The 27,841-nt window shown below is 39.5% G+C and overlaps 1 long non-coding RNA gene across 1 annotated transcript; it reads right to left on the reverse strand.

Annotated features, from left to right (window-relative positions):
• Nucleotides 1-27,378, reverse strand: LOC119851608. The gene is made up of 5 exons (XR_006278757.1): nt 27,259-27,378; nt 23,322-23,416; nt 20,475-20,676; nt 17,134-17,243; nt 1-3,258 (listed from the first exon to the last, which is right to left on the reverse strand). It is a non-coding gene; the product is annotated as an uncharacterized LOC119851608 (long non-coding RNA).
• Nucleotides 27,379-27,841: the final 463 nt, after the last annotated feature.

Raw genomic sequence — 27,841 nt, forward strand, 5'->3', positions numbered from 1 at the left:
TTTCTCCAGTTTCATACTGGAGCTCTGAGCAGTCATACTACTCTCTTACATACAATGCAACTCCCCCACCTTTTCTGCCCTGCCTGTCCTTCTTGAACAGTTTATATCCATCCATGACAGTACTCCATATGATTAGAGTTCTGAAGTTCTTTAAACTGGCTTCATTATCAATAATTAAGGCACTAACTGATATTTTTAAATTATTGCTCCCATTTTCAAGCAAGATCTTTCATCTGTTTGGAAGAGGGCCATAACAGTTCCTGATCTAAAGGAAAAAGTGAAAAAACAAAAACAAACAGTATTGATAGACACACATTCTGGTTTGACAAAAAATACTTGAAAAAGATCATGTTCACAGATCTCAAACACCTGCAGTTGTAGACTCTTCTGATTACAACATAGTCAAACTTCAGAGCTTCTCATTTTACCGATACAGCTCTCGACTTAACATCACCAATGACATCTCTAATTCAATAGATGAGGAACATAGTTGCAGGAGCAATTTTTATCAACCATAAATACGCCAATACTCAGAGACTGTAGGCTCATAGGAGACTCCATGAAGAGGTTTGCAGATTACTTGAGGAATTGTACACAACCACTCTGATATAGGAGCTTTTCAAATGGAGGAGCCTCAGGGATCTATTCTTAGGCCTCTATTTTCATTTTTTCTTTAATATTTTATTACATTATTTTAAAATAATGTAACGCAAAGAGAAAGTCATCAGAAGTACCAAGAAATATATAATTATGAGATCAATAAACAATTCAGCAGTTCTTTGAAGACATTTAAATGACTTTCCAAATAAAAAGACAACAATGTATATGAAGTATAAACCTTTAAAAGACAGTTAATATCATAAGCAAAATTCAACCACATTGGTAATATTGATTTAGCATTCTTAATTTTTTTAATTACCTCCACAGATCACAGAGTAAAAGAATAGTAAACAGAACAAAAAGATATATTAAATAAAACAAAAACAGGAAGAATGAACAGATGAGTGAATAAGTAAATAGAATGGTACTACTCCATCAAACCCCCACTAAGCGAGCACTAACACTGCAAATTGATATGTTGCAGGGCCAGAAGCATAGATTGGTGGGATCACATCATCACACCGACCTGAGATGACCAGCAGTGCAACCAGAATGTTCACAGGAAGAAAGTTACATTTCTGGTGCTTTCTGCGCAGCTTGCCCCAACCCTCCAGCATAATGACACATGCATGAGGATACCCTTGCCAGTCCAGAAGTGGGCTGCTATAGCTGTCTGGAAGCTGGCTACCCTTGACTTCTATGGGTCTGTTGCTAATCAGTTTGGGGTTGAGAAGTTGCCTCTGGGTAAAGTGGTACTGGAAGTTTCTGAGGCAATCAGGGGTGCAGTTTACCCTAAGGTGGCAGGCATAAAGGATATTCCTGAAGTAACTGCTAGCTTTGTGAGAATAGGGTTTCCAGACTGTGCTGGGGCCCTTGGTGGGACTCATGTGCCTATAGTTCCCCCTCTTCAAGGAACACATGGTACATAAACTGCAAAAGGTACTACTCCATTCTTATACAGGTCCCCATAAACCACAGAGATCCATTTATATATATATAAACATGGACTGCACTGGGAAAGTTCATTATGCCAGGGTTTTTTGCTGAGCAGATGTCTACATTCATGGACAGGCTGGAAGACTAATCTGATCAAATTAAATTGTTATAAATGGAGTTACTGTCCCCAGCAGTAACTGGGGGATCCCATGTACTTCCTTTTGCGTGGGCTTGTGAAACCTAATTTCAGAGGCCCTGGCAAAAGACAGTTTAATTATGCTCTCAGCAGGTGTAGACCGGTTGTTGAATGTGCTTTTGGCAGACTGAAATCTCATTTGAGATATTTATGGACATGTTTGGATGCCAGTGTCATCACTGCTGTCTGAATTACTGCAGCTTGCTGTACTCTTCACAATCTTTATGAAGCCAGAGGTGAGCCATTTCCCCCTGAATGCACCTATGACAGTGAGGGGTCACTGAATTGATACACTCAGTTAGAAAGTGCATCTACCATAGCTGGAGCTGGATGCACCAGGGCCACAGAAGTCAGAGATGCTTTGTGCCCCCACATTATGGACTTGCATGGCCCAATGAAAGAGGGGGTGAATATCTTTAATAACATACCTGTGGGAGCTGGGTCTGGGGATCATTAATTTGGGAAGCAGGTTCAGTTCATTGGGGAGGGGGCTTTATTGCCATGCAATATACTTATGAATGATATGGCCATTTATGAAATATGTGGTGGTGGTGGGGATTTACAGTATGGATTCATATAAAGAAGTGATTGGTGTGTGGACTGAGGTATCTAACTGTATAGAGGAATAGGGTTTGCATACTAATTTCTAATTGTTCCAGATCATTTGTTTACTTTTATTATTTTAAATACACTTATGATATAGGAAGTGATAGCAATACATAAAAAGCTTTACTTATAAATAAGTATTAGAAAAAGTACAACATTCAACCATGGCTAGGCAGGCCATCTGTGATTATCACACTAAAACACCAGTAACAACACAACCTAACAGAAAAAACAAAACAAACAAAAAGTGCCTGAACAAGTGTAAACAGCGAAACCAAGTACAAGATGGAAACCCCCTACCATTGCACATTCCTTGCCTCCCTTCCCCATTCTCCTTTCCCTTCTTTCTCCATTTGCTGTGCACTTGACATGATGGGAGAGGGTAGAAGCATCCACAGAGTAGGAGGCAAATATGGAGGACAGCATGGGGCAAAGTTGCCCTGCCCAGCCAGTCATGGAGTCCGATTGAATGGGCTACCCAGCCATGAAGTTTTCCAAGCTGTTTCTGGACTGAATCCCAAAATACCAGGCAGGCTATGTTGTGGGTGATGCAGCAGAAGCAGGTAATCTTGCAGACATAATTGATATCAGCCACTCAAACAGTTCTTTCTGCTGAGCTCTGTCTTCCTTTCTTAGCCACCTTTCCTGTTCTAGGAACTGTGGAGCAAGTGCCTGCTCCCACACTGAACCCTGTCCTCAAGCTGTGCAACCAGTCTCAGCCTTGTCTCTTGCCATGCCTTTGCTCTAGCCATCGGTCCTTCTGTTTTTGATACTGGACTACTTGGTGGCCCTGTCCAGAACTTCAACCATAAGTTCATCATGCAAATGCTTCATATTGGAATGGTCCATGAAGGTATGTTGGACTAGGTTTGCATTGCAGTGTTCTGTGAAGGCACTGCAATCAATAGAGGCTGAGGGATCTAAAATAGAAAAAGACACAGAGGGTTATTGTCTCAAATAGCTCAGGGCAGGAGCACAGAAACAATCCTTGTGGAATTTCTAAGACATAAAATGTTACTTTTCCAAGCTGAACTTCAGTATATTGTGAGAGAGATGCTTCAAATCACAGAAGCTACCTGGACATAGCCTGGTGAATCGCAGTGAAAGAAGTGCAGAGACAAAGCTAAGCTAAAAATTCAAAGCTGTTTTTTGTTTTCTAACACTTCCCTCGTGGGAGGCTGTCAGTGGCCTTGCTACAAAAGCTTTTTCTATCATTTCAGGCCTTACACCTTTTGAAGGACATAACAGTTCTTGTGGTGCCTGACTGGGAAAGGGAGATGTCATTCCAAGCCTATGGTGGGAATCCTGCAGAGTATACATCCAAAGTACTTAAACGTACAGTGACTGAACAGCTCATCTATGCATGGAGTGGCCTGGTGCCCAGGTGGCCCTGGAAAATACACCCTTCCCCAAAATGCAACTACCTATCTGGAGTTCCTGCTTCAGGAAAAGTTTGCATCTTTTGTCGTCCAGGATTGGGTCAGAATTCATGAGGGAATCAGCAGGATGCTGTGCTAGGTTCCACATAGCTTAGCTGGTTATGATTGTATGCAAACACACAGAACTCCACAGCCATTCCCTTACGCCTCCTCCCCTTCCACCTGGCACATTTTCAAACACCAGTCGAATTTGGGACAAATTATTTTGTCACCTATGGACTGCATGGATAACTTTTCCCTGAAATGGACTAGCTTTGTGAATGGAACCCATTTCCACACCCTTCCTCCCCCCCACCCCCAACAAAGTTCACTGTTCCAGGCAACTCATTACACCACTGAATCGTTACAGAGTGACATGCTTACAAGTATGGCAGCGTAAGGTTATTATTTTTAAGAAACAAGAATGCCCTAGCAAAAATCTGTGCCTTTACACACACACAAATCACTTTCAAGGCATTTTTACTATTTGCATTTCCTGGTCATCATTTTGAATGCCGCATGGTAGATTCCTGCTACAAGGATACAATCTGCTAGCCAGAGCTTCTAACAAGTTTTGCATTGGTTCATAGAATGGAAATCTCTCCCATTCCTATATTAGTCACATTAGTATTGACTCAGGCTTGGCCCCTCCATACCTGCTGGATCCTAGGACGCCAAGTCTAAGCCCAAGTTTGAGAAATTTGTGTGTAGATGGAAGGGAGGGGATTGGGTTCAAGCTTGAATCTGAGCCCAGCTTACATTGCAGTGAAGATGTACCCTAAATGAACTCTGCAATACCTGCAATTTACAAAAACAAATTCTGTAGATCTGTACTTTAAAAACATATTGGAACCATCTTTCTTACATCCACAATCAATTAATTAATGAAGTTGGTAATATTAATTATATAAATATGCTGATACCAAGTTATGTTCATGTTTATAAAAACAAACTGAGGTCACGCCCCCTCATTTCATCTAGTCTATTGCTTTCAGATTCCTGAATCTGAAACTGATGCATGTTTTTGGGTTTCTATCCCAAACAGTTTGAAAAAAACAACATTCCCTTAAAGCAGGCACCAACATTGTTTCTTAGAAAATGTATCTATTATCTTAAAAAGCTTTATCAATGTATTAATAAAACCTGACTTGTTACTGTTCAGTGTTATTCTAATGTATTGTCTTGCATGTGTGCCAGTATGCTGCAAAAATATATCATTATAAGATTACATAACTGCTGACCTGTGCTTTCTTGGAGCCATACTTCTGCTTGTGTCTACCCGTTGGGGAGAGCTTTGTGGGAAAGATAAGATGCATGATATTTTCAAGGGAACTACTGCAGGGTTGGAGTGGGGAAGCGGGGAAAGAATATCCCTTCCATATTCTCTACATCAGTGGTTCTCAAACTGTCGGTCAGGACCCCAAAGTGGGTCACAATCCCACTTCATTGGGGTTGCCAGGGCCAGGATTAGATTCACTGAGGCCTGGGGTTGAAGCCGAAGCCTTCACTCTGCCACCCTGGCCTGAAGCTGAAGCCTGAGGGTTTTAACCCTGGGGCGGCAGGGCTCAGGATCTGGCCCCTCCTACCTTTCCAGGGCAGCGGGACTCTGGCTTCATTCCCCTCCCCCTGTAGAACTGATCAATTAAAATGTTTTTAATTGTTCATTTTATTAATATAACATTATAAGCAAAGTTTTATGACTGAAACAACATTCATTCTAAAACCAAAAAGAAAAGGAGTACTTGTGGCACCTTAGAGACTAACAAATTTATTAGAGCATAAGCTTTCGTGAGCTACAGCTCACTTCATCCGATGAAGTGAGCTGTAGCTCACGAAAGCTTATGCTCTAATAAATTTGTTAGTCTCTAAGGTGCCACAAGTACTCCTTTTCTTTTTGCGAATACAGACTAACACGGCTGCTACTCTGAAACCTGTGATTCTAAAACCAGTTACCCCAATAACCATGGTATTTCTCCCTCCCACCCCACCCCCACTGTTCCTCTGATATTCTTGTTAACTGCTGGAATTAGCCTACCTTGCTTGTCACCATGAAAGGTTTTCCTCCTTTCCTCCCCCTGCGGCTGGTGATGGCTTATCTTAAGTGATCACTCTCCTTACAGTGTGTATGATAAACCCATTGTTTCATGTTCTCTGTGTGTGTGTATATAAATCTCTCCTCTGTTTTTTCCACCAAATGCATCCGATGAAGTGAGCTGTAGCTCACGAAAGCTTATGCTCTAATAAATTTGTTAGTCTCTAAGGTGCCACAAGTACTCCTTTTCTTTTTGCGAATACAGACTAACACGGCTGCTACTCTGAAACCTGGCTAATTGAGTTTCACTTTCAATCCAATTGCTGCTTAAATCACCGAAACTTACAATGTTTCAACATTGTAACTTCTGCTCACTGTTTCTCATTCATTATACTTGTCCATATTGTAATTCAAACTCCATTTTAACTTATCCCAAACTCTATTTTAAAATGCTCACTCCATTTTGTAAAAGCTTGGTGCAACCTTCATTTTTGCAAAACCCTGCCATAATCTTATTAGTTTAGTTTAGATGTGTGAATGAGGTATGTAAGGATGATGGAATCAACCTCCAGCCCCAGCCTGTCCTGATGAAATAAAGTGTAATAAAAACCCAAGGGCTGAAGGTGCAGACAACAAAGTAAGAGGAGTCCATCCTCAAAAGAAAAGAACAAAAGTACAATTGAAGAAACACCAAAGCCAGGTCCTAGGCTGAAAGTCATGTCTGCAATTGAAGGGTGATCAATCACACCGAACCCAGAGGCAGAGTGACACAGCAACATCTATAGACTCTGGATTCAAACTAAAGCCTACAAAAAGGATGGGTGAGATGGAAGACTTTGAAGGGTAACATTCTGCTGCCAACATGGAAGGGCATCGGTGCATGCCCAACAGAGACCTAGCTGTTCCTTGTGTCCAGCTTTCCTGGCCAGTTAACTGCCACAAGCTATGAACCCAAGCCATGAACTCAAGCTACATTCAGGACTGGTAACTATACAGCAGCTGCAGAACCTGTGTGTGTGTGTATGAAAGAATGTGTGAATGAATGTGAAACTGAATGAAATGTTATAGCTATAACTGACGGCCTACTATGAGTCTTTTTGTATTCACAATAAATGTGATATTTTATCTTACCCCCTTTAATAAGATCCTGCTGGTTTTTATTTTATTGGTATAACACCCCTCCCCCCCAGCCAAGTCATGTAGTATTTTTTTTATTGTCAGAAAGGGGTCATGGTGCAATGAAATTTGAGAACCGCTTCCCTGTATCTTTCCTTGGCTCATCCAGTCTCCTCCCATATTTGTGTGTGCACCCTTAAAACAGTTTTTGTGGTGCCCGAGAGGTACTGTGTTTCCTGCTGCACAGATCTGGACATTCTCTCTCTCTCTCTGTTCTGTTAAAAAAAATAGTATCATTAGCTTTTTTTGAGACATTGTCACATTGTTGACTTAATGTATTCTCTACACTGACTGGCTTCACTGAGAGTTGCAGGCACTAATAGGACACTTGGATAAGTATAAATTGATAAGGTCAGACACCAACACAGCTTTGTGACTCTTTAACCTGTACCATTTATTTGAATGAGTTAATAAAGCTGTGGCTAGAAAATGACCCAATGGATAAAATGTTCTTATATTTTCCAAGGGCTATTGATAAGTATCTATTAAGGAAAATAAATAACCATAGCAAAAGAGATATAGGCTTGTTGTGAATTAAAAACTGGTTAAGCAACAGGAAGCATATTTTTAATAAATGGCTGTTCCCGAGAATGAAGAGAAGTTCCCTGCAGAATATTGCAGGGATCTGTATCAGAATCATTATTTGTTTTATTTTTTTTTTTTGAGAAGGAAGTGGACAATAAATGGTGAAATCTTCCAGTGATACAAAAATAGTCTAGTTAAAAAATGTAAAAAGAACTATGGGAAAATTCAGAAGGATTGAATTGCATAATGTATTGACCATTGCATACATGCATGTCAGGCATTTGTACTCTGAGGAATTAGAGTAATTATTAGTGGATCACAGATATATGGAGCTTCTTTGAAATATGTGATATGCCACACATGGATACATGTGCATACTATGCACCTGAGATTGAAGATTTCTAGCAAGTAGTGTGCATTGGTCCATGCCTGCATAGATATTTTCCTTATGGTCTGAAACAAGGACATAAGGGACAATGAGGACCGACTCTTCTCCAGTTCCTCTCTCACTGCAAGTCAGAAGAATCTGAAGCAGAAGGGAAGGAGGGTGGGTAGTGCAATACAGATGGGCACTGAAGAACCTCCATTCACTGAAGAACCTCAGTTTCTTCTTTGAGGGTGGGCCCTTAGATGTATTCTGCACATGCATGATTTATAAGCAGTATTTAAACTGGTGTCAGGGTGTGTGAGGATGCATAGATGCTTGTAATATTGCAATCCAAATAGCCACATCTGCAAATGAGTAATTTTTTTAACATATGTATGGAGTGTTGGGTAGCCTCTCTACAGATATCCAAAATAGCTACTCTTGAAGAGATGCCATTGAGATTGCTTGTGCTGTAGTGGAACGGGTTTTCACCCTACCCAGGGGAAGAATACGCACCAGTTGGTAACTCAGAAAAATGCAGCCATAGATACTCTTAGAGTGTCTTTGAGCAGATAATGTATGTCATCACCATCATTTCACAATAGAGACAAATAGTCTGGGTTATTTTCTAGTCAAGTTCATCCTTTGTAGATAGAATGCCAGAGTTTGTCTAACATCCAGAGAGGAAAAAGTGTCCTCTCCTCACTGGAAGCATGAGGTTTCAGTAAGAAGACCTGTAATTGGATAGGTTGCTTTTTGTGAAACTCAAAAATTATTTTGGGATGAATTTCAGCTAAAGGCAAAGGGAAACCTTCTCCCTATGTATAATAGGATAATGTCAGTCCTCCATGGGTGCTCCCAGTTCAATCACCCTTCTAGGTGATGTAATGGCAGCTAAAAAAGTGACTTCCATGTGAAGATTGGTTATAGAACATGTGGTCAGTGTTTCAAATAGTGGTCTAGTAAGTATTGACAGTATCACAATGAGGTCTCTTTATAGTGCAGGTGTCACTGCTGGTGGAAAGGTCCTAAATAGACCCTTCAAAAATCTAATTATTGTTGGGTGAGTAAAAATAGAGTGCCCTTATACCGGAGGATGGAAGGCACTGATTGCTTCTAGACAGATCCGAAGGCCTACTCTAATTGAAATCCCTGAAATTTTCAGCGACAGGAGATAATCTAACATAGCAGGGATTACTGCAAATTCTGGAGATGACTGGTTATGTTGCACCCAGTGAAACTACTGCCTGCATTTAGCTAGATAACATTTTCTGATGGAGGCATTCATACTTTGATTTAGAATAGACTGAACAGCCTTTAAGCATGAATGTTCTAGATCTGTGGCCTTTCCAAATACCAGACCATGAGATGAAGGGGGTCTGGGTTGGGTTGTCTGGTCTTGCTGTTACCCTGAGTTAATAGATCTGGGAAGAGTCAGATGCTGATGGGAAGATGGATTGACATTCATAGAAAACCCCGAAACCAGAACTGTCTGAGCCAGTTGGATGCTGTGAGATTTATTGTAACAAATCTTCTGCAGAACTTGTGGTAACAGAGGGCTGGAAGAAAAGGCATGTCTGATAACAGAAAGGCATCACCCCTGGAGCCATAGACCAGGGCTGGCCTGGAGCAACAAAGGGTGAACTTCTTATTCATTTAGAATGCAAATGGTTCCCAGTATTGTGTTCTCCATTGTGTAAAGATCTCATTCAGGATAGGACTGTGTATCTCCCATTCATGATTTTTGGAGAAGTACCTACTGAGATTATCTGCTAAGGAATTCTGTGTGCCTGGTAGGTATGTAGCCCAGAAAATTATGTGGTTTTTGATGCACCAATTCCATAAATTGACTGCTTGTACAGAGAGGAAAGGACTGCTTCTACAGAGAGGAAACAATACTCCACATTGTTTGTTTATATAAAAGACAGTTGTCATGTTGTTTGACATTATTTGGACATGGCAGGTTCGATTCAGTGAGAGCAAAGCATTGCAGGTTAGATGGACTGCTCTAAACTCTACTAGGTTGATATGTATCCTTGCCTTCTGAGGAGGTCAAGTGCCTTGTGGAGTGTCGTTGTCCCGATGAGATCTCCATCCAATCCTTTATTCATCTGAGGCAATGGTCACATTGGAGATGGGTGTGATGAAGGGAACTTCCACACATACTTGTTTTAGATTCATTCACCAGGCAAGAGAACCTTGGTGGGAATTGTTACTCTGGTGTTCATGTGGTCTCTGTCTGGTGACTAAATGGGTCAGAGCCGGTAGGCAACACAGGTGAAGCTTTGTGAATGATGTTACATAAATACATGATGCCATGTGGTCTAGTAGGGAAAGGCAGACCTTGAAAGTGGTTTGTGGAAAGAAACTTATCAAATTGTTCATGGTCTAAAATCTTTTCAAAGGGAGATAGGCCTTTGCTGAGATTGAACCTAGGGTCGCTCCTATAAAGTCTATAGTCCTTGGGAGTCAAAGTGGACTTTTCTTTGTTGACACAGATAACCAAGGCTAATGGAATATGGACCAAGAACAGAGTTGCCAACTGGACCTCCTGACTGGAGCAACCCATTAGGAGTCACTGATCCAGATACAGAAAGACTGTGTAGCCATGACATCTCATTTGTGCTACTGCAACTTAGAAGACCTTCATGAAGACCCTGGGTGCTCTTGCTAGCCTGATGGGGAATACTCTTGTATTAATTTAGATGGAATAAAGGGGCCAAAAGCATTAACATAACTCAGTCACTGTCCAACATTAAACAATGTTAAACAAGGTCCACAGTTTGGTGTACAGAGACCTCAGCCAGCTTAGTAACATGGCAAACACACCATAAAACATCCTTTTAACATTTTATTAACAATAAACAAAAGAAGAAAAACCAGTTAAGCATTTAAAATGCAACATACTCAATAAGGTTTTCATTTTAACAATATCACTTGTTTCCTTTCCCTTTAGCTGGAGAGTTTTTAGAGAAACAAACAAATCCTGTTTGTCTGTCTTTTTTGGTAATAACTGTCTTCTTTTGGAGGGAAGGGAAGAGAAGTTAGCTGAGATAAGCTGGAGCAGTTGTTGTTGCTACGGCTGTTAAAGTCTGATCCTGTTTCAACTCAGGTGGTGTTTAACATTCAGCTGTAGCTGGTAGTGGTGGCAATATCACCTGAGTCCCTCTCTCTGGTCCAATCTGGTCAGGATGTCCCACAGGATTAGGGAAGAAGGTCTGGGATACTAGGAAATGGAGGACGTGGCATCCTTGATTGTGAAGCTCACTCAAGTAACCTTTATATGTTCTTCCATATTTTCCGCCCCAAAGTCTCTTTCTTTAGGGACCCAAAAGGGAGTGATGGGTGGAATTGCCCAACCTATTATTACTTTGTCCACCAATTAGGCCTAGTTTCAGACACACCAATTTTGGTAATTCATTCATTAGCAGACCCACATTTTCTTGTTTAACAAGCATGATCTTAACACAGTCCGTGAATTAAGTGCCTTTTTGTTTAGACTAGTTCAGGTTTTTTTGTCTCGTTTTTGTACCTTTTCCTATCAACATTTGTTGTTATTGTGACATCTTATGAGCTTTCACATACTTTGTACAGTTGAGCTCACAATTAAAGTAAATTTGGAAGCCCAATTATAACAACAGTATTCTGAACTGGTAGTGTGCTTGTCCTACCAGAAACCTGAGGAACCTTCTGTGGGACAGATGAATATTCATATGGAAATAAGTGTCTTTCAGGTCAACAGCTATGAAACACATTCCCTCCTGTAGGGAGTGGGTTATTGATACCAGTATAACCATTCAGAATTTAGATTTGCAAATAAAAATGTTTAATTGCCAAAGATCAAGAATGGGTCTCCATCCTCTATTTTTCTTGGAGACTATGCAATAGGGAGGGTAAAACACTTTCCCTAAGTTCTAAGGTGGCACTTGTTCTATGGTTCAAAGGTGGTTAAAGATAGGAAACAAAGGGTAGGAATGAATGGTCAGTTTTCACAATTGAGAGAGGCAAATAGTGGGGTCCCCCAAGGATCTGTACTGTGACCTGTGCTGTTCAATGATCTGGAAAAGAGAGTGGAAAATTAGGTGGCAAAATATGCAGATAATACAAAATCATTCAACATAGCTAAGTGCAAAGCTGACTGCAAAGAGTTACTGAGGATCTCACTAAGCTGAGTGACTGGGCAACAAAATGGCAGATGAAATTCAATGTTGATAAGTGCAACGTAACGCACATTGGAAAAAATAATCCCAACTATACATTCAAAATGATGGGGTCTAAATTAGCTGTTATCAGTCAAGCAAGAAATCTTGGAGCCATTGTGGACAGTTCTCTGAAACCATCTCCTCAAAGTGAGGTGGCAGTCTGAAAAGCTAACAGAAAGTTGGAGAAGAGGTCTTGGCTTATACACCTGTTTATGATGTTTTCTGTTTGGAGCTGGGGTGTAAATGCTCAGGGAGCAGAGGGTTATTCTAGAGAGTCTTTAATTGTGTGTAGAGACTCATCAGTCTTCTCATTAAATAAATTAGACTCATTGAAAGGCAAGCCCTCTATGATATTTTGAATCTCCTTGGGCAGCCAAGACTCACTCCTCATGACTAATCCCATGGTAATCCTTTAATTGCAGTGTCTGCTGCATCCACTGAATCCCGAGGGGACATGTGGGGCACTAGTATGCCTTTGTCAGTGAGGACTTGGAATTAGGCCCTGACCCCTAAGGGAGTTTGTCCTTGAAGTTCAAACTTGCTAACAAAACTTGGTAGTTAGCAATATGAAACTGAAGATAACACCTTCCTCTGTAGAAGGTCAAGTTGCTTAGATTCCTTGTCTGCTGGTGTAGCCTTGGGATGCTGTAATCCAGACCTTTCAGCGGTTGCTTGCACCACATGGGAGTTGGGTGCTGGGTATGTGAAGGGGAACTTTGCTTCTTTGGCTGATACAAACTAGAGCCTGGTAGCTCTTTTTGGAGTTGGGGCATAGGAGGCCTGACTGTGCCAGAATACCCTGGCTGGTTCCATGATACCCTGGCTGGTTCCATGATGTCCTCGTTTACTGGAAGGGCTACTCTACTGGGACCAGATTGTTATAAAATGTCAAGGAGTTGATACTGAGGATCCTGGACATTCTCTAGTGTACCTGGAGGTAATTTGCCACTCTCTCCATAGGCTCCTGATACTTATTGTCGTCATCAGGCAGGGATGGCAAAGATGGGGTAACTGCCTCGTCGGGTGAGGAAGATGAAACCATTGGTACCTGTTGATCCAGGTTGGTCTCTTCTCCCTCTGACTGCAATGGAACTGGTAGGTGTTGTGTGGGAGAGGTACGTTGGGACTTATGGATGGAACCAGGACGTCTGTCATAGGGATCACAGGAGCCCCAGTAAAGCCAATATGAAGGGTCGACTGGTTGAGGGGAACCCCACAGCATCAGGTACCGTCTTAGGTAGTCATATCTAGGTGGAGGATGGATCCCAGATCTTCTTGAGTCTCTGTCCGAACTTGCCTCCCTACATGGGAGTGAAGGAATATTTGGAGCCTCTGACTCCTCCAAAGAGAAGGTCAGTTCATGCTCAATCAGCAGAGCTGTCAGTACCAGTGGGTAAAAGCTCCTGTCTATAGAATGAAGAGAGAAACATTCCTGTCTCTTCAAATTAGTTTCCTTTTCTGTTGTCACAGTGTCTCTCAGGAATTTCTAACCAAAAGAAGAAGAGACTGAAGATAAGGAAGGGAGAACATATCCTCCAATGAAGTGTAAGTTTTGGTTTGTTCTTGGGTCCAGGGCATTCCAATAGTCAGGACTGATGGAACCTTGGCATCCACGGTCATCATGGATGGCAGGCCTTTATGGGGACAGGTTGGTACTCATGAAGAGACTACCTGGGAGCTCTTAGATGATGTTGGTAGGCATCAGTACATAGGCTTATGAATTAGAGCTGATGTCAGTTCTGGCAGATTCTTTCTCCTTTGCACATTGGCCTCAGGAGGGTTTAAGTGAGCATTAGTCCTTTTGTCCTGAATATGAGGACTCACCCAACTTGGATGCAGTTGGGAGGGATGCCTTCTTTTGGAAACAGACCTGGAAGGAGATCTGTCCTTATGCGTATCAGAATGCCTCTTACTCTCATTAAAAGACCTGAATGACAACTCCTTGGGCGTGGTTATCTTTAGCTTGCACTCCTGAGCTTGTGTTCACGGGGGCATTGCTCATCAGTTAAGGCTGATATCCAGAGAGGTCTCCCTTGCCCAAATCAGACTCATAACCTTCTCATAAGATATTTTCTCAGCCAGAGCTCTCATATCTTAAGGGTTTGAGAGGGAGATGAGCAACAAATATTCCCAGACAATAGTGGCTTTGGTGCTTGTCACTGAGGAGACGAAGCAGGATGTATAATTCTTAAACCTTGGTCTCTGGAAATAATATCTATCCACAAGGTGTCACTCCCTGAGGTGGGCAGAAACTAAAGGCTTGTCTCCACTTATCAGGAGATCGACGTGTGGTGATCAATCCATCAGGGGTAGTGAAGACCCACTCAACTCTGGTAGTCCACTGGAAGGAGAATCATAAGGTAAGTTGACGGGAGAGTTTCTCCCTTTGACCCAGCATGGTGTGGACCCTGCAATAAGTCGCCCTAAGGTACAGTTATTCATGTAGCTGGAGTTACGTAATTTAGGTGGATTTAGCCCCATGGTGTAGACCTGCCCTAAATTATATGCTATACTATACTAAGATTAAAAACTCTAACTATACTAAAATACTAAAAACTATTTACAGGTTTGAAGAAGAAGGAAGCACAGAGAAAATCTCTGGACACAGAGGGTTCTGACTCAGGCCATGCAGAAGGAACTGCCCTTTATACCCTTGGTTCAGAGCACAAGGAGAACAATTGTGCAGACATGGACCAACAGACACTATCTGATATAAATCTCTGATCTCAGGTGCATGGTCGGCATGTGTACCCATATGTGGAATATGCATAGGGACCAGGACTCAAAGATGAAGTATCTGTTTTATTTTTAAGCACAAAGAATATGTTTTGGGGAGAAATAGGAAAGGCAAAAGAGGAAGAAATCTCAATCAAAAGAAAAAAAAGGATAAGGGAGGCAGAAGGCTCCTTTCCTAGCATAAGAAAGAGCACCACGATTGTGGACCAAATGCACAGATCTGTTTCAACTGCTCTGCACCTTGAGACTGCTTTGCATCACTGGAAAAGTGCAAAGCAGCCACAGCATGCTGAAGAGTTTGACTCTATCTGTTTGAAAATGACTTTTGAAATTGTACCTTTCTGAGTATGTGTTTGGATTATAATGTGTAGCATGAATAAGTCTAAAAGAAATCATTGGATGATAAGAAGTTTGGGACTAGCTGGATGGAGCTGAGAGATTGACAACAGTAAAGATAGTAGGCTAGTATTAATGATGCCTTCAAATGGTTGCTGTTTTTTGCTTAATAGCAGTATTACTCTGAGATGTTTATTTCAAATATACAATAAAAATGGGAAGTGGAAGCCTTTTCTACTCTTAGAACACACTCAAATTCAGTTAAGAAAGTTTAGTGAAAGTGAAGCACTACATTTTACAGGACATTACATGAAATGCCATTTTAGCCTACTTTCTGGAAAACTGTATTTTTCCCATTTTCTTACTTAAAATGTACATTTCTTAAATACTACAGAAACTACAGTATGGTAGTTGGTGACTGCTAGGGGTATGACAAATCCTGGCTCCACATGTCAAGAGTTACATTTATGCCAAGAATCCTCCCAAAAACTGCATAGGTGCTCATGATATCTTCCAATCTTCGTGGGCAAGGCATTAACATAAACAAGATTTTCCAAAAAACTTTCTCCAAATATGTGAAATTTCTACTGAGAGTTCTATTCCTTATATGGGCTTATTCATCCTTTCAAGTACTAGATATCATTTTAAGAAAAACTAGGGTTATTCAATTAGCTTGTTAAAGTGATCAGTGTTCCTGTTTCTGGATAAACTTGCATGGAAACTCACAACAAGCCATGAACTGCACTAAAGTAACTGGTTATGTTTTATCTGAGACAAGGTGGGTGAAGTAGCATCTTTTATTGGACCAACTTCTGTTGGTGAAAGAGACAAGCTTTCAAGCTAACAGAGCTCTTCTTTAAGTCTGGGAAAGGTACTCAGAGGCCTTGTCTACACTTCTGGGGTAAGTTGACCTAAGTTATGCTACTCCAGCTACATAGCTGAGGTCGACTTACTGCAGTGTCTACACCACACTGTGTCGATGGGAGAACAATCTGTGGTTGGTCCACTAAATCGACCCCCGCTGAATTGATCGCAGAAGCGTCGATCCCCAGTAAGTGTAAATTTGGCCCGATTGTCAGCTAAATACAAGATCCAACAGATAGTTTAGCATAAATAGTAAGCACATATTCTAAGGGACCCTTCAAGGTGAAGTGACCCATTATTAATTATTTAGCTATTTAATTATTTAGTTGTTCCTCGCTGAGTACTCTTCCCAACCATAAGAAGAGTTCTAAGTTGTTTGAAAGCTTGTCTCTCTCATTAACAGATGTTGGTCCAATAAAAGATATTACCTCACCCACCTTGTCTCTCTAATATCCTGTGCCTGATAAGGCTACAACAACACTGCATATTATACCTGACAAGTATGCACTACAGATGCCTTTTAAATTTACTTTTGAAGACAGTGGCAGATATTTACATTATTCAAATAATCTAAAGAATACTCAGTCTAATTTTAAACTGTTATGCATATTCAGAAATACAACTACATAAATATCTATGAAGCTGATGTGTGAAGTTTATACTTCTACTTTATACCATTTTTTCATTTGTTTGCAGACTTAAGACAACAGCACATCAGTTTGCATTGTCAAAGCTAACTTCAGAAGCATAAGGGATAGAAAATTCACTTTAAAAAAAATGGAAGCTTCAATTCTGGAGATAAGCAAAATCTGTGAGAAACTCCTAAAATCTAAGAATATATAGATTTTTCTTATCTACATATTTCTTATTATACTTTGTCATTTGTTATTAACAACACTGAAAATTGGGGGTCTGTTTTACAGATAATTTATTTGTTATTTTGACCATTTATGTTAATTCTCAAGCACATAAAAGTCACGATGAAAAAAAAAAAGGTAGCACACATATAAAGAACTATTGCACAGCTCCAGATAAAAGGTATAAGAGTAAGTTGAGAAGAGTGTTCTTATGAATGCTTTAACTGTTTGGGTCCATAGGAAATGAAATCAGATTTTTAAAAAAGGCCCAATTTTACTCACTTTTGTTCTTTGATCCACTGATTAACATTTGCAACCACTAACTCACTTTCCTCATGGAGGCGACTGTTGTCAGTTCGTGCTGCTTCCAGAGCCTGGTGCAAAGTTTCCAGCTGTGGATGCAGACAGATCAAAGCTTATGATGGACTCCCTAGAACACACTCTATCTGGAATACTAATAATAGTCTGTACTAGTTGTAAAGAATCAAGTCATTTTTCTCCACTCCTTCAAATAATCAGGGTTTCCTTGTACATGCTATTAATTGATTCAATATGCTGGAAGGAATGTCTGAACTTTTCCCACGCCTTACATTTACCCGTTTATTATAACATACATTAGTCTACCTCCAGAGGTTGTTTTAATTGAAATCAGGTTTATTTTATACGAATGGAAAGTTTACAGCTTGTTATGTTTCCGTTTAAATCCTGTATTCTTTTTACTTTTTATATATTTTATTATGTTTTTCTTTAAAGCTAGTTCATAGCATTTAGAAAACAAAGAATGCCAAAGCATAGAAGTATTTTAGCACAGTGCAACAGAACATAAAATCTAGAATACTATGGGACTGGATGGCTCAGCGATTGGGAACAGGATGTCAAGCCATTTCCCTTTATATCATCAGTTTGAATCAAACTCAGGTCAGTAGGGACCAAAAGTCATGACCATTTGCTAGATATTTGAAGCCTATGTAAAAGGAATTGGTAATCTCAGTTCAGTGCCTAATCGCTATGTATTCAGATCACAGAAACACCACTATTGGTATCCTTGCTGGCAGACTCTTGAAAGAGTCAGCTATCAAATTTGTTCACTGTCCCTCTCACTCCTAGAGGTGGAGAATTTAGGTCTGATCCAACTGCTATTGAAATTAATGGCTAAACCTCCCAATGATTTCAATGGTGCAGCATTGAGCCTTTAGTCCTGAAGACAAAAAATTTTTAAAAAGATCTAGATTAGTAATAAAATTCTTCATTAAGAAACATATTATACATCAGATCACTATATTAAAGCTTATATGAAGAATAAGTGAAAGAAAGTATTGGTCTTTACAATCTAGTTGGCTATAATAGAATTAATAATTTATATTAACCATATAAAGAAATGGTTTCAATACCAAACCATCTGCAGCTCTTTAAGAACAATATACTTACTCATATGACAGTACACACTTAAAACCATGGCTTTCTTCAACAGGGAATACAATTTTATCATTTTTAAAACCAACACAAATTTCCTCCAAAAATTATGATGGCTTTGTGAACATTGTTCAAAATAATAGTATTACACCAATGATGCTTAAAAGTATTGAGTGCAATAAATCTCTAAATATGCATAAAAGCCTCTTACAATATTAGTGTGGATAATATATAATGGAAGAAACAATATATATCTAATTAAAATCAAATCAAAATAATATCCTCTTACTCTTCTGAGAGCTATCTGTTATGCATATTAATACTATATAATAGATTACACTAATGCTGCAGAAGCAATTTACTTATTTATTTAAAGATTTTTAAAACATTATCATGTATGATTAAACCACACGATTTATTTCTAGTTGCTTTCGTAATTATGTGAAATTTGAAAAGAGGGCTTAGTATCTGACAATTTATGATTACCTGAGGTACTGACAAAGGAGATATGTCAAACTGATGTTGACACAAATACAGTGATTTGCTAGGTTGGAAAATGGTTACAAATACAAATTTTTAAAATGTAAAAGGGAAATTAGCTTAACGTAAAATATGCTTACTTGCTCTCTACTTGCTGTGTCAAACGTTATTGTAAATATATTTAGGCAGGAAGTGTCCTGCCTAAAAAGAGACAAAGAACACCAGCTGATATGGAAAACAAAATAATTCTCCATTGGGAGTAGACTGAGGGGTTGCATGATCTTAAACATTTGTACTTAGACTTTTGAAATACAATCCTTGGCAGTGCTCTAATGTTTTCTTTGTTAAAAAATTGTGAGTAAATTTGGAGCTCAAAAATGAAGGATTTATAATAGAGATTTGAGCAAACCCTATCACAAGACATGGCTACGAGCCTCTCTTTGTCATTGTACCTCAATCCTAACCCTTGGGTTAGTAAAGCAGAGATTACAAGTTCTGTGGTATTGTGTAGCAACTTTGGACCAAGCCGTACCATGCAGGGATGTAACTGGGAGTAAACACTTTTTCCTCCCCCTTGGCATGTGACCTTCCTGAATTGTCACTCAGGGTGCGCAGCACAGATCAGGCTCTTCAGGGTCACCTCTCCCAACTGTGAGGAAGTGAGTGGACAGTGGGAGATAGAATAAGTGGAGTCCCGATTGCACCACCCCTAATGTGCCAGTGGAATTGAGCTGATGTAGGGGGAGCTCAGCAATCTATACAGGCAAAATGCACATTACTTCCCCCTGGAACAAGGTGGAACAGAGAAGGACTGCTCCTGGACCAATTCAGCTACACACTGCCTATTTCAAAGATATAGAATACTAAAAAAGAACACACAGTCTATTCCCTTTTGATGTACATAAACTGAGGAATAGGATTAAAACATCAAATTCATTTTCAATTGCATCCTAAGAGAATTTGAACTTTGAAATTAGCCCTCTGCACATAGGTCCTCTCTCCTTCCATGGTATTCAAATTTAGTTTAAAAAAAGAAGGCTCAATCTTAGTTGACAACTGTTCATGCCGAATCTAAGGCTCACATTTTGCAACATGTGGTGCTTCACATTTCAAATACTTTGGCAGTAATTTCAAATACTTTAGCCATTTCACTGCAGGGACTGAAGACTGGGTTCCCACGACAACTGAAACTGTTCAATACTATACATTTAGAATCCTGTCAGATTTTAAGATTTTTTTTTCCTGAAGGATAGGTTACGTGTAGCTGGAGAGCAGCTCTGGCATTTAATGATTATATAGGTTTGTGGACCAATGTAGTAGGCTCTCATCACCACTCAGTTTTTGACTCACAATAGTTGCCATGATTGAAATTTGACTTATTCAATCAAAGTAACAGAATAAAAAGGTAGGGCATTAACAAAGGCCTTCCCATCTAGAGTGTGACCGAACAGTCCAAAGACAACATATCTGGCCAAATGCAGTGGTATCCATGGTGGGGTAAGTTACATAATCAATCAAGTATATTGGAAGATGTGTACAGTTGGTAATGCATCACAACAACAACAAAGATGGTATTCAATGGATGTGCAAACTTGCCTGATGAGATGGCAGAAAGTGTGGGTACAAGGAAAACCAACTAATTGGAGAGGGATGGTATTGTTTTGCATACCTACTGAATGTCACATTGGTGCAGAATACACTGCTTTATCAGTTACCTAACTGCAACTTACATTTTTACATGTCTTCCAGAATTCATCACTGAGTTTTGATGCAGACTTCAATATGAGTTGCCATTATTTCCAGGAAGCCCGATTTTGAACTATTCCAAAGTCTTGAATTTTATGTCATTTCAGCACCTTCCAGAATCATGGCTTCTTGAAATAAACTTCCACTTATGGTTGCTTAGGTTTTTATATCTATAGTGTGTCTGCCCTGTGTGGAAAAGATGAGCAGCAAAATTAAACTTTTTTTTTAACTTTTTTTCTTATTGAAGATTGATGGACTATCCTCCACAATTTAATTACAGAAATTATGTTGTCATCTGCTGTGAGTCTGTGCCTTCTTGGGATGAATACAACTAGAAGTATTCAAACTGAATAGTTCAGGTTAATTCCTGTGTTATTCTCCATTAGGGTAGAAACTAAGTCTTTCCTGGATAGTTCTTAATGCCAAGGGGTATTAACATTAGTAATAGTGATAGTTACTACATTGAACAGGGTGGCTGGGCCTTCTTCTCTTGATCCACCCTTTCAGTGGGTGTTAGAACCCTGCATAAAGCTCCTGATGTTTTGCAGATTCATTATAGCACAGGAGGTTTGTTAACTTTACATGGGATGTAAGAAATGTAGGTACAACTAAGGAGGTTGGACAGGGTGGGAAATCCTAATGACAAACACACAGAGAGGAAGGTTAGGCTGAGATTAATGTTGTATTACTGTTTTTGAGTTACCAATAAAGTCAAACCCCAGAAAAAAGATGAGAGTGGACATTAACTGATGGTGCTCTAATTACCCCTAAAAATTTACACTCCAAACATGTAACCATATACCATTCAAAAATCCTGTTTAATCTCTGATCTTTCTTCTTAAACCTTTCTTTTGAAAAAAGAGTTGTAGAAAAAGTTATTGTTATGCAACTGCAGAAGTAGCTTATTAAATATGATAATTATAGAAACAACAGATGGAAAAACCTGTATTAGGTCATTTTGTTCAACTCATCTCCTTTCAATGTAGGATTTTTCCTTAGAGTATATTTTTTCATATTTAGTCACAATAATTAAGTAGCACTTGTGTCTCTAACAAGTTATCTATTTATGACTGAGGATTGATTACAGAAGTGCAGGATTCTTTAGTACAGAAGAGTTGCAGTTCAATGGAGAAGGAGTACCTGGACAGATGTGCTGAGGTTGTGAGTTCAAGCCTCATGTGGAGCACTGGCTTTGAGAGTGGTGATGCACTGGAATTGGTTACCTAAGGAGGTGGTGGAATCTTCATCCTTAGAGGTTTTTAAGGCCTGGCTTGACAAAGCCCTGGTTGGGATGATTTAGTTGGTGTTGGTCCTGCTTTGAGCAGACGGTTGGACTAGATGACCTCCTGAGGTCTCTTCCAACCCTAATCTTCTATCATTCTATGATTCTATGACATTGCAACCTTTCTGCTGACATTACATTTGAATTAACACTTTAATGCTCTTGAGATAAACAAAGTCAAAACATTTATCAGAAAGAATAAGAATTAATTACCTGTAATTGTTTTTGTCTGTAGCTAGATATCACAAAAGACCACCATCCACGCTTACACCACTGAATGTAGTGGAGGAAAAACTACTTAGCTTACATATTGTCAAAATCACTTGTTCAAGCAGACAGTTTCATCTTAACGCATGCCACAGATGTACTTCAACTACCAAATCCTTTCAAAGAGGAAGATAAAATCTCTAACATACAAATAAAAAGAAATGTAATTATAGAGAGATTTGAAAATTACAGAATCTTCAAATCTGTGGTGAGGAGGGTGAGTGGTGATCTGTTGTGATGTACATCTTCAGAGAACAATAAGTGGTAGATTCTCTATCACTTGAAATCTTTAAATCTCACTGTATGTCTTTCAAAAATATGCTCTAACTCATCTAGAATTCAACATGCTGAAGGTAGGAATCACTGGTTTAAGTTCTGTGGCCAGTGTTATGCAGGAGGTCAGACCAGATGTCACACTGATCCATTTTGGCCAAAAAAGCTATGCATCTCTGAATAATTAAGAGTTAAATTGTATCCAATCATTAAGGTAAAATGAGTCCTAGTAACACCATGACACAGGGTCCTTCTTGGTTTTACACTTACAGCCCTGCACCCACATAATGAGCCACCCCACACATGGCATTCCAGTGGCAGGGAGGCCCCCTAACTCTGCCAGGGTGGCAGTGTCTTCCTCAGGAAAAATAGGGGCCCCAGAAAAGTGGGGATGGCAGCAGCCTCCTCCCCACTAACACTTAACTCAACAGTTAAGGTATATCTGCTTGAGTGGGCTGGGACCACTGCACTCTTCTTCTCCACAGAGTACTTTATTGGGAGGGTGTTAGCAAGGCCCACTGGAGCAGTACATTTTGAGATACAGGACAGTTCACACATCTCAGAGCTATTGTTTCAGGCTGTCTGCAGATTCAGGCAGATATTGCTGCTTTGATTATACTCAGGGCTTTCTTACATAGGAAAGTTTAACCAGTTATATCAATATAACTTTCCAATGTAGATGAGCCCTTTTATTTGCAACCATGAGTGGTAGAAATTTACTTTTTCAGACAAAAGCTTAGATTCTGATGTAATCATATGACTCAAGGAGCTAGGACCCTAGGCATGGGTGCTTATGCCTTAATCCTGCCCTGCCTGCAATTTAAAAAAAAATATTGTTCAAAGTATAGTGTCCTTGTCTATGATTCTCACTGATCTAGTTTTGTGTTTTGTTTTTTACAGAGACACTGGAGCTTTTTCATTTATAAGACTGGGCCTTAGTTATGACAATAGGTATCTTTAGAGAAGAGAAAAACATTTACTCTTTAAATATGCAGAGGACACCACTCACCTCATTTACACTATGCTAAAGAAAGCATAGATAGTCTGCAGCCACCAAGGCCTCTGGCATGCTATGGAGGATTCTTCTCTTCACTTCCCAATTTCCTGTAGGTGGAGAGCATACTGTCTTATAAAGAGGAAGAGCCAATGGAGGTCATAAAATGGTATATTGGTCAATATATTAGACGAGAAAAAAAGTGTAGTAATGCAATCCCTTTTAGGTAAAGAAAGTGAGTATCCCTCTATTATAACTCTATTAAGTGATGCACCGAAAGGGAAAGGGCCACGAAGTGACAGCACTGCTATTCACCAACACTTTTCTTTATATATTTGGTTACTACACTGGCTAGAGGAATTGAGGGCTCCTAACCAAGGTGTGGGAAATTCTATGATGGGAAAGCTTAGGGCTTGTCTATATGGAGACTTAGCACACAGGAAACTGGGGTGTAAATCTACAATCCACTAGCCTGCTGTGCTGTAAAAGGCCATTGTGGACCTTGCTGCTGAGCATTAAAAGTTCTGTAGTGCATTCTGACTCACTGCTATTTGAAATAGAACTATGTCAAAGAGCACGATGGAACTTCTCCTGTGTGGCAGCAGGGTCCACATGGCCAGTTATAGCATGGCAGGCTAGGGTGCTGTAGATTTACACCCTGGCTTGCTGTGCACTAAGTCTCTGTATAAATGAGCCCTTACTCCCTCCTATTCCACTGCATCACCATGTTAGAGCCAGATGCCATCTGGCCTTAAGGGTGTCTCTTCCCCTCTCATACCAAATATACTAAAAAAAGGACAAGATATTGAAAAGTCACTAATGATTTTGGGTGCCTCCGTTTTTAGTTGTTCAACTTGATGTATCTCAAAGGGCACAGTTTTCAGATAATGTTTAGCTCCTGCCCTCCACGTTTCAAGAGGGTCAGAGTGGATACCCAAAAAATCACTAACCAGTTTTGAAAAAAATGGCCAAAAATCTCTTTTTAAAACTACTTTTAATAAAAATAGCTATTTTTAGGAGTGACAAATGTATAACCAATTCCAGAATTACTTTATTACAGCGAACAAAAAAAATGACTTGAATTTTAAAGTATGGCCTGTAAGGAATTACATAACTCAGTAATGAATTTTGACTGAAGTAATTACTTACTTTAAATCACAAGCAATGTATTACTAGTCCCACATAAAGTAATTGTGGAATTAGTAATTCATTACTTACTGAAGTGATATTTTTTCAAAAACTAGCTCAAATTTATCATTTCTAAAGAGTGTGCCATTTTTTAAAGACTGTAATGCAGTGGTGGGCTGCACGGGGCCTGTCAGGGTAATCCCCTGGTGGACCGTGAGACAGGTTGTTTACATTGACCGTCCACAGACACGGCTGTCCACAGCTCCTGGTAAGATTTCTTTAAGTGCCTCTCGGAGTCCTTGTGTCCACTCAGTGCCAAGTATTGAATCTTTAAGAGACTTATGCAGTCTCTTCTTAAGCACCACCAATGTGGACCTGCCTGTGGACTCAGTCATAACTGGGGCACCACTCTTAACCAACTCGGACATGCTCAGTACCCATTCAGAGTAGGAAGGTTCCAACAGTGGATGAAACACAGACTCCATAAGCAGGCACTTAAGTCTGGCAGCCCTGTCACTTTCATAGCAGGGTTTGAACACTCTACAACTGTTACATCTCTCCCGGACACTTAAGGCAGCTGGGATGTGGTTCACTCACTGGTATTCACTCCTGCTGGTAATAGCTCACCTTTTCTGATCACTCTCGTTACAGTGTGTATGGTAACACCCATTGTTTCATGTTCTCTGTGTATATAAATCTTTCCACTGAATGCATCCGATGAAGTGAGCTGTAGCTCATGAAAGCTTATGTTCAAATAAATTTGTTAGTCTCAAAGGTGCCACAAGTCCTCCTTTTCTTTTTTGGTATAGACCTGTTACTGAACGACAGGCTTTGAAGTCAGAAGAATGGGACATTAGACCAGTATCAAGACCAGTACCCAACCAGGCACTGATTACACTATGCTAAAAAATAATATTCTAAAAACATATTCTAACTATTTACAGATATACTATACAAGACTAAAAACTAACATTACAGGTACTATGTACACTAATGGAGGGAAGATATGTAAATACAGAGATTGCAGCTCCAACTGTTACTGACAATAGAAAACAGTGAGGGGGTTCAGGGGCAAGGTGTGCAGCAGTGCGAGGCACCAGAGGGCACTCACACTGCCCCAATGGGTACTGCAGAGGAAAAAATCTCCAACAACTGTGCACGAGGCCTGCACACACCTACAGTGGAATGGACATGTGCAATCACTTGAAGAAGAACTATGGGAACTGAGAAAGGAGATTTGGAACGGGGGTTATTATGTTGCTTGTACAAACCCATGCTGTGTGTTTTCCCCTTAATTATTGAAGTTTTTCTTTGCTGCTGTGCTTTGGGGAATAAAGATGAAAATAATAAAATCCAGGATCCCAGGCTGTCCTCTAAGGTCACTGCAAAAAGCACAATTTCTAATTCATGTTTCAACAAATCCATAATGCATTACTATACTTACCTTGCCTAAAAGACTTCCACAGCAAAAAAGAAAAGGAGTACATTGTGGCACCTTAGAGACTAACAAATTTATTTGAGCATAAGCTTTCATGAGCTACAGCTCACTTCATCGGATGCATTCAGTGGAAAATACAGCTTATGCCCAAATAAATTTGTTAGTCTCTAAGGTGCCACAAGTACTCCTTTTCTTTTTGCAAATACAGACTAACATGGCTGCTACTCTGAAACCTTCCACAGCAAAGTCATGCTGTGGGTGCAAAACACAAGAATTATAGATGCACATCACCACTGATAAGTGGAGGAATACTACAATTATATTTTATAAACCTGCATCTACAAGAAGTGAGAAAATTTTAAATCAAATATTGTTTCAGCATGTCTAACAAATATATCTAGAGAAAACATTCAGCAGTCATATACCAGAGCATGTTGGGAGTTTTCTAAATAAACTTTGTTTAAAAAGTGTGAATTTGTCAAAATCAAAACTGTTTGCAGGATAGAGGTGGTTTCAACAAATTTCCTGTATTAAAAATATTTTTATTAAAGTTCTGAAATTTTCAAAACAGCCCCCCCTTTTTGTTTTGAAATTTAAGTTGATTTACAGTTTTAATAAAGGTTGAAAATACATAAAAATATGAACATTGAAAAAAAAACATTTTTAAAGTATTGAAACAAATATTTTATTGGCCTGGTCCATTTTTTTTCTGGATTTTTAGTTCATGCAAATTTGTGCAGTTTCTACTTTTCACCCCAATTCAGGACAGGAAATTTTTTTGAAATCTTGAAAAATGTCACTGGATAGGAACACTGTTTTCCAGCTCCAAACTATACCTTTAAAAAACTAACACTACAACTAAGTTAACACCTAAAACAGGTGGATTGCATCTATTTACTTACCATACAGAGAAATAAGGGGAGTTAGTAAGTAAAACAAAAAGCACTGGAAATGTTTCAAAAGTTCAAAATGTTCCTGCAAGTAACAAACATATATACTATAGATCCAGAGTTTACCACATGGTGAGACTAAAGAAAGACAGAACACATCAAGGAATACAAATAATAAGCCATCATTTTGAGTCTGCAAACAGAAATTTAATAAATGCTTTGGCTACCATAGCACAGACAATATGGCTAGTAGCTAAAACAATAAAAGGATCCAAGGTGTATTGTATAGTTTTGATGCAGCTTGGGGTGCCCGATACTTGCCCACCTAAGGTCCGCATTAGAAATTTCCCAGGAGCAGAAGGATTTCACATATTTTACATGTAATGGAACAATTCTCAGCATCCCTCATCATTAATACAGACATGTGGCCCACACAGACTATGGGTCAGGTCATCTGAATCAAGATGGGGAATTGTATGCTGTGACCTGTACTCACCTAGGCTCTCCCTCCCACATGGAGCAATTTGCAGGTTTGGAACTTTACAGGCTTCACCCCTGTAACGAAGACAAGGATGGCTTTGAACCATATAATAGAGCTCAATGAACTGCAAAGATATAGAAAATAGATCAATACATACCTAACATTTATCAGAAATCTGGAAGTGGGCCAGTACTCTTGTCATCAGAAAATTTTAACTTCAATGGTAATGAATTAGATAAATTTGTGAAAACTAAAAAGGGAAACACAACATTTCTAACAGTAAATTAGATTTCTTGATTATATGGTTTGTTAAACAGCTGACTTTTCCAGAATATATTTCAGACCTAATCCTTAGAAATGTGATAATACAATATTAAATTTAGAAATCATGTTAGGATGTAGTGATCATTCTATAATGAAATCTGCAGTAGAAATGGCAGCCAGTATTAATGAAACCAAGTAGATTTTTTTACTTAAGGATAGCTAGTTTGTGTTGATCCAAAGCATTTTATCTAAGGAATTTTGATAATTTCTATTCTGTTTGAGAAATTTACTTCTGAAAAGGAGAAAATATTCAAGAAACAATTGAAGACAATAT

The sequence above is a fragment of the Dermochelys coriacea genome, chromosome 2 (genome assembly GCF_009764565.3).
Source record: "Dermochelys coriacea isolate rDerCor1 chromosome 2, rDerCor1.pri.v4, whole genome shotgun sequence".
Lineage (NCBI taxonomy): Eukaryota > Metazoa > Chordata > Testudines > Dermochelyidae > Dermochelys > Dermochelys coriacea.